Source organism: Osmerus eperlanus, chromosome 25 (genome assembly GCF_963692335.1).
Source record: "Osmerus eperlanus chromosome 25, fOsmEpe2.1, whole genome shotgun sequence".
Classification (NCBI taxonomy): domain Eukaryota; kingdom Metazoa; phylum Chordata; class Actinopteri; order Osmeriformes; family Osmeridae; genus Osmerus; species Osmerus eperlanus.
This window is the reverse complement of record NC_085042.1, coordinates 9909016-9917334: the sequence shown is the minus strand read 5'-3', so window position 1 is coordinate 9917334 and position 8319 is coordinate 9909016.

The following is an 8319-nucleotide window of genomic DNA, read 5'->3' as shown; positions in this document are numbered from 1 at the left end:
TGCCAACAACACGTCAATGGAATGGTAAATTTGGAGGGCAGGGTCGACTGACAGCCAAGAAAATAAAGTTTAACATTCAGAGAGAACGAAGGAATCCGACATCCAAGGTTTCCGTTGCCACAATTTCTAAAACATTAAGGGTCTATTTCTCAAATTGTAGAATTACATTTATTGCAGTTAATGTTTACCGAATTGCTTTATAGCCAAGCTAAATCCCTCCAGGTGATGCTAAAATTGCCCCTGTGACTGCTGCATATAAAAAGCTAGTTGATACACGCTGTTATAGTCTAGGTTAATTGACAATAGGTTCAAACATAAACTTAATGTTAATGATTATGAAGATTATTGAATAGCTAGGCACTTGTTATGTTAAATTAGCAAATTGCGCCTTCGGGTCTTCGCCCGTAAATCGAGCCTACATATCCTAGCCTAGGCTATGTGTTAATATTAAGTTACAAAAAACTGTAAAGACAATTGTATATTCTCATAGTCAATTATAAGTAAATTGATGTAAAAAGCGCTTTCTATTCAGACCTCTTGTTAATATTGGATAGCTTCATTAACTCAAGTTCCAGCTCAGAAGGAAATTGTATTTTAAGCGTTGTCGCCCTTACTTTCATGATCACTTTACAGACAAAACTGGTAGTCCTTGAAATGAGCTAGCCACATAGATTAAAACAGTCTAATTTGATAATGTGTACATCTGCATACAGTAAGTGGCCTGGCACTATGATCTTGAGGTTTAACACGTAGGCTATGGCATTTAATAATTCTGACTGTATCATATAAAAAGAAGAATGTGTTGGAAATGTAGTTGAGATGATGATGCCTGTTTCGGTTACTCTATTTAATTCTTCATGGGCACTGGTACATTTATAATCATTAGTCCCATTGTGACCTCATCTGGCAGAGAAACCTGAGACTTCTTGTTAGTAAGGGTGCATGCTGGACAGGAGGGAAAGAGAGATGCTTTTTTTGTGAGAAGTGATGCACAAAGACACAACATTTTTGTTATTATACTGATGTTGTAGGTGTATTTCTCAAGGCAGAAACTCGCTGTATGGCAACAAAAGAAATATTAACAGACATTTCTTGTAAATAACCAACCATTTAAGTATAAACCAAAGGGTCAAACATGAAGTGAATCCAAGGCTAGCTTGTGATGAACTCATAAAATGCAGTGTATACAGATCCCTTGGTACATTTATGTTATCACCTTTTTAAAAGATAAATTGTGTAATGTCACACAATTTATCTTTTAATATAATGGTTCTTAAACTCAGGTCCTACAGGGACGACATGAAAATGAACCACACTAAATTGTATCGTTCTTTGTATACATTTACACTTGGGCACTTCTCTTTGTCTCTTATGCAATATTAGACCATAATTAATGTAAATTAATTAATTGAATACTTCTAGTGTTGAAGGAGCAAACTGTACTGTGCATTTCAAAATTCAGCTTTAAGAAAGATGTCATTTTTTGAATGTACAGTACATTTAGTTTCCAAATCCTTTCAATTTACTTTGAAAAACCATCAGAGACTCCAACAAAATAGCCTTTTAACTTATAAAATTACACCCTTAGTGGATAGGATGACATGGTGAGCTGTAGATATATATCTAGGCATCTGTGGGATGTATAATTGCTATAAACCCTGCAATTACCCTGTATTTACCATAATGACTCCACAATTAAAGCTACAATCCTTATATGATTTGGGAACAAATTGATAATCATCAAAAAGGGGTTTGGTAACAAGCCTCTGCTCAAGAGGGGAAAGATATCTTGGTTGTTCAGGAGCTCGGGTTTGCTTTTTGAAAACGTTTTGTTTATTATTTGTTGCTGTTTTGACTGGGGGATACTAAAGACGGCTGGAGGCAGAATTACACAAAGTGTTTAAATGTTTTACATTTAGCAGACGCTTTTATCCAATGCGAGATACAGCACGATCATTGTGGACGGTGTGTGTAATTAGAAGTTAAAAAATTCACTTCCAGTTAGAATCTTTTCTCTGCCTCTACCCAGCTCTCTTCTAAACCGCATCATCTTAACTCTGACAGGGCCTCTGCACTGATCAGGGAAATAACTCTACAAATGTATGTGTGATAAAACAGCCAAAGGCTAGAACAAGATATCTTTCAATGTACGGTATATAAATCATGGGAATAGAGTTTTGTAACCAAAGGGCTTGAGTCTTGAAATGAATCACAAGGCCAGATTATGCCAGTGAGAACAGTCTCTTAATGAGCATTGTGATTTAGTTGTGAAACCTGAACAACCATAAGCTGTCAGTCTGGTGACCATTACAGGATTTTGCACACAGCTCAAACCTATTCTGTGACTAATTTATAATTGAGAAAAACAACAGCTATAAATACCATGCAATGCCATGTTTTGAATAGGAGTAACCATGGTTACTCCCCCCCCCAAACACACACACAATTTAAGGAGGATTCACCTTTGTGTCATGTGTTAGGGCAAGCAATTCCATTAAGTTATTAGTATCCAGTGAAGCTCGTTGAGCGGCCTGTCGTAAATATGATGTCTCTCGCAAGCTCACGTGGCCCAGAGACAGAAGCTGTAATCTCCCTGATACTGGATCATGACTTGATCCATGACCTTCTTGCTGCTATTTTGAAGCTACGCCCTAAAGTAGACCTGTATTATTAGTCTAAATTCATAATCACCCTCAACAAAGTGCTAGTAGGACTAGCACTGAAGGAAGAATTGTGCTTTTTTTATTAAAAAGATTTTAACCTATGTCTGATTGATGCCTCCATGTGTACGTATATGTGCAGCTGTACACATATACGCAACTCCTGGTTCTGATTTCTGATGAACTGCACAATGTTGTACTTGGTAGTTTCATAAGCAGTAGCAGGTGTTGATCATGAGAGCCACAGGCAGGATGTGTCTTCCTCCAGAGAACCCGCTCTGGTTATGGGTTTATACAGCCGTAGAGATAATAACAGACATATATGATGCTGAACTGGACCTCAGTGTTTTCTGTTCATGAGGATTCTTTGAGGTACGACTAACATTAGGAAGCCTGCATAGCAAATCCAGAGGAATTGTTTAAGTAAATCATTTTGTATACATACTCTTTTCATTTGTGTCCAATGAGTTAGGTGGTATTTGATTGTATCTGCGCAAATGTGTGAAACAAACATTTACATATAGATTTCATGAACACACACATAACTGACAAGTGACAAGCTTTTTATTTACTCAATCGTTGTCTCCCAGATTCATCCCAGAACCTTCCAGATTCATCTTGCATACTTGACTTTATGGGTGGTCCTCCGCTTTGGGGGTTTGCTAATGGCTTACACGTCGTCTGTTGAGAGATCTACAGCCGTGGGGTTTACAGTGAAACAGCGCGACCTACTGGTCAGTTTTGACCACTTCATCAGATTTGGGATTGTAAAGTTCTTTGTAAAGTAACAACTGCGTTTCAACAAAATTACTTTTACAAAGAAGAATTGTTGCGACAACCTCACACACACATCAATTAGAAACTGCTGAAAAGTTTTTTCTTTTCTCCTTTGCGGGATGAAGAAAATACTGTAGTTTCACAAACACAACAACCCTATTTGGAAATGTCCATTCTGTGTTGAGCACAACCCGCAAACCACACTGGAAAATTCTATAACTATTAATGAAAGTATTCATTAATAATAAACTGCAACCATCGCACTTTTTCATCAACAATGTCGGAATAGGACGTGGAGTGTGGTGCTTTTGTTTCCAGACAAAAAGTCAGTGATTGTGTACAAAGCAATTCAACCTCAAAACAGTTGTCATAAGACAAATAATGTTGTTAAGAGTGACCTGAAGGCCCATACAACAACTATTTAACTCATATACTCAATAAAGTGACTCGACCTGACTTTTACCCTGGAGGCCTTGAACAGAAAAAAAATTATACACGCCAAAACGAATGATTGTTTATCACTTCGTTATGTTTGGATAAGGGCTCTGTCGTCCGTTCATATATTTCAAATTCAAGTTATTTGTGTAACGGCACACCATGGAACGTGTTTGTAATGGGGACACAGCATCACTTCTGTGAACAGCTTTAAAGGGATGCGCAGGTAGTTTCAGAAGCAGATACAGTCATTGCCAAGGCCTCTATGGCATTGAGGTATATATCCGGCTGTGATTTGTAATATAACTCAACTTTGCTTACACAGACAGACAAGGATCTTGCTGTTGAAAGGCAAGTAGAAAGTTAAAAAATGAATCATACAGCATGGCAAGGCAAACCACAACACGTCTGTTATGATCCAGTGAAGATCTGGATTCCATCATGTTAAATGATTAAAAATATATATATTTTTACTTAAAGTGATCTATGGGATTCTACAAATATGACAATATGTCCAGTTCTCATTATCTTTATTTGATACTCGTGCATATTAGCCGTTCGTTTAGGTGAATGGATTTATTGGAGGAGAACACAGAGGCAGCAGGAGAAGCAGATGGGACGGTCAGCCAATCAGGAGCAGCAGATGGGTCAGCCAATCAGGAGCAGCAACATTGATCACCCACATAGAAATGGTAACATGTCAAATAGATTGTCCAACAGACTTATATAGCTTTTGAGTGACACAGGCATGGTGTTTTCATAGTGTGTGTGTGTGTGTGTGTGTGTATGCAAAACATATCATGGATCTATTACAAGGTGACTTTGTACAGCTTTGGTGGTTGTGTCTGCATGTTGCTCTGTGTAAGATGACGCACAACAGCTACAGTATCTGTGTCTGCTCACGTTTGTTTTCAAGAATAATCTTGACATGACCATCAAAGGCCTGAAGTCTAATTAGATCTTGGAATGTGAAGGGCATTATCTGGATGTCCATATCTCTTTATTTGCCTGTTATCAAATAAATAATCTACCAAAATAGCCACAAAACCCTAATCAGGCAACTGTAAACTGTTGTGAAAATACATTTTCAAATAAATCAAGTCACCGTGAGACAGGAAACAGTTTTCATAGCTTCCTGTTCATTTTCTCCGTTTTTTTTAACAACAAACATGCATTCCTTTGGGTTGATCCCCCTGATACAACACGCCGATAACCCTTAAATAAGCTCGTTAGCGGCGTATAACCGAGTGGCAACTACGTGGACAGATTCCCACCCAGCGTGTTTCAGTTGAGGGAATATTGACTTCGGACACAACATCAGTGCAGTTTAACCCACAGCAGCATCCATGATTAACCTCCAGGGACTCGGTGCAGAATCAATTCTCACACTACTGTCACACGCTGACCACTTCCTCTGCTAATGATGACAAACTAATTAGTTGAGAGGGGTCATCTCTTCCATAATACATTCAGGTCTATTCTTTGTTGAGAAGCATTTTGTGTAATTTAATTTCTTTTGTCATGGTTATTTCATTTGTTGGAAGAATACATTCAGACTGACCTCTGACCACATGGATTATTGCTAATTTGAGGTACCGGGTGACATTATTACACTACAGAAATAACTATACCAGAATGTCACACAGATTACTATTATTTGCATAATAGTTTTGTGAAAAAATCGAGCTGCTGCTGGATGTCAATTCAACAGATTAACAACAGGTGGCAGTAGAGGAATATCAATTCCTTTTCACTTTGTTTTTTTATCTGAGAAACCATATTTAAGTCTAATCGTTGTTGATACTCAGGCTTCACATTAATCATAATGCTTATTGATACAATCATTGATGAATTATGCACATAATACCTCTCCACTGAATTTGACATAATTTGAGGATTTACTAATACAATGCTTCCACTGTTTGACTTGGGTGTTTCATTCCCATAGAGATGATTCCCTCATACTTTGTCATTTGAAGGGAAATGAGACTGGACATCCTGCAGTCTCTCCCTCCCTCCACTGTCCCCATCCATCAGACAGTGACTCATGTTCCCTCACCCTCCAACAGCTAGTAATGAGCTCTATCAAATCAACTTGGCAACAAGACGTCGTCCTAGCGCATTCCCACAATGCATCTGGGCCACACTAATTAGGTAATGGGGCTGTGATAGGCTGTGACCAGCCTTGTCATTTATCTGCAGTTTCTTAAGGGTAATGGACACTTTGTAATTGGCTTTCTGTTCTCCTCATTAATCATTGAGAGTGGTGCTCAGTCATACTTGCTCAGCACACACCCTGTCCATGGAAACCCTGGTAGTCCTTCAGCTGTGATCTCACACTCGAGTCTGGAACAGCCCATGTTGAAGCCTGCATTCAACGCAATTCATGGTCGCTTAATGTAAATCACATACTGTAATCACCACATAGGTGCTGTGTCAGTCATGCTATACAGACTATAGCATGGACATTCGTCCCAACCAATAAGTATTTTAAGAAAGCATTACTTTTCAATTTGACATGTTTTGTATTGGATTTTAAACTGTATACAACTGATTTGAGCTGCAATAAGGTATTAGCCTCTTGTAAAATTCCTGCCAGTGAGAACTTGACTAACCCTAATTAGATTTTGCTACCTCTTAAAGGATTGAAACATAAACCCTACAAAAAGGTTTCCTAACATGTTTTTGCTGGTCTGAAGTTACAGTAGGAGTTATTCTAGCAGCCACCTTACATCATGCTCTCTCCCAGGGATGTTTGCTCTGTGGAAATTGCCTAAGTGACAGAAGGTTTACATAACAACTTCTTACAAATGACACCCACTGACTTCGTTATCCAGATTTGCGAGAGTGGACAAGACAGTTGTCTTTTCTTCTTTTGCCCATTTTTATATCTTGATTGCTGTTTGTAAGTTTCCTGATCTTCCTCTCTTCTGCGTGCGTGTGATAACAAGGCTGATGAAATCATTAAGCCTTGTCTTTAGACCTTGTCTTTAGGCTTTGTCTTTAGGTCATGTCTTTAGGTCTTGTCTTTAGGTCTTGTCTTTAGACCTTGTCTTTAGGTCTTGTCTTTAGGCCTTGTCTTTAGACCTTGTCTTTAGGCCCTGTCTTTAGGCCTTGTCTTTAGGCCTTGTCTTGTCAGGGACCAACTCCACCGGATCCCTGTGACGGCTGTGTGGAGGCCTGTGCCAGATCATGACTGTGCCAGATCATGACTGCTAGGAGCTAGAAGCCGTGTGGACATTAAGCAAGTACACAAAGCATTAATACAAAACACACCCCCTGGTGCTCCTGACAGATGGCCTCAATCACAGGAGCGGCTGTCATAAACCCAGAGCCAATATTAAATTAACAAACTGAATTATACAGCACACGCTGTCTCAGCAGGCCAGTAGCCAGGAGACTAGTCCTGAACTAGACCCAGGCATGTCACGTTTGGGTGGATTTGTCGCTGTGAAAGTGATCTGACGTTAGCGTTTAAACCCAGTCCCCTGGAGAGCCACACACCTAACCACGCCACATGTAAAAACGAGCGGTTAAATTAAGCTGAATGACCCGGATTGAGAAATATCTTCAAATTGCACCCGTTTTTGTAATTTTGGAGTGCTAAGTGCCTAGCATTACATCAATGTCCCTTATTCATGGTTTTTAATAATGTAATGGTTTCAGGTGCAATCTGAGACTGCTAGAGAATGTTAGCCTGTTTATCAATGAATAGAAGTGGCAGAAAAGCAAGTGGCCAATTTCAAAGTGACGTGGATGATAAGTTGTTATTCAACTGGAGACATTTAAGTGAGGCTTGTTTAAGCAGGCGTTGCCGTTATAAATAACTTTCCGTAAGTTTCCCGTTCTTCCAGCACGACTAATTAGATCTGAGTTCCTTCAACAATTTATCTCGACCAATCTGACACGTTGTCCAAATGCGTCCCTCAGACTCAATTGATTTCCGGTTATTGGCAAGTGCGAATTATTATTTGGCCCGGGTCAAATAACTTCAAATAGCCTACTCTGGGTGTCGGCTGGCAGTTCAATGCAGTTTAAGTACCTCCATTTGGATGTACAATGGGTCATTCATGCAGATACGACCCAGCAATAACAACGGAAGTTTTAAACTATTCTAAACGACAACTTGTAGAAAGTCTCTTGTTTGACTCTACGTAACCATACGGTGTATTTGTGTCTGCACCGTTCACCTCCGCCAGATGGCGCTCTGCTAAGCCTGTTCTGAACGCAGTATAGCCTTGTGCGGCACTGGATTTATTAATTCGGTTCATTTCGGTACTTAGTAAATACACCACTTCAACTGGCATAACCTTTAAATATGATATTTGTCAGGAAAAAGTATGCAATCAATGCCTGCAGTTTTCTGTGGTATTGGGCTGACATCAACTTTGCTCATATCAGGTAGCCTAGTCTAACTCAATATGTTTGAAACGTATTAAGTATGAAA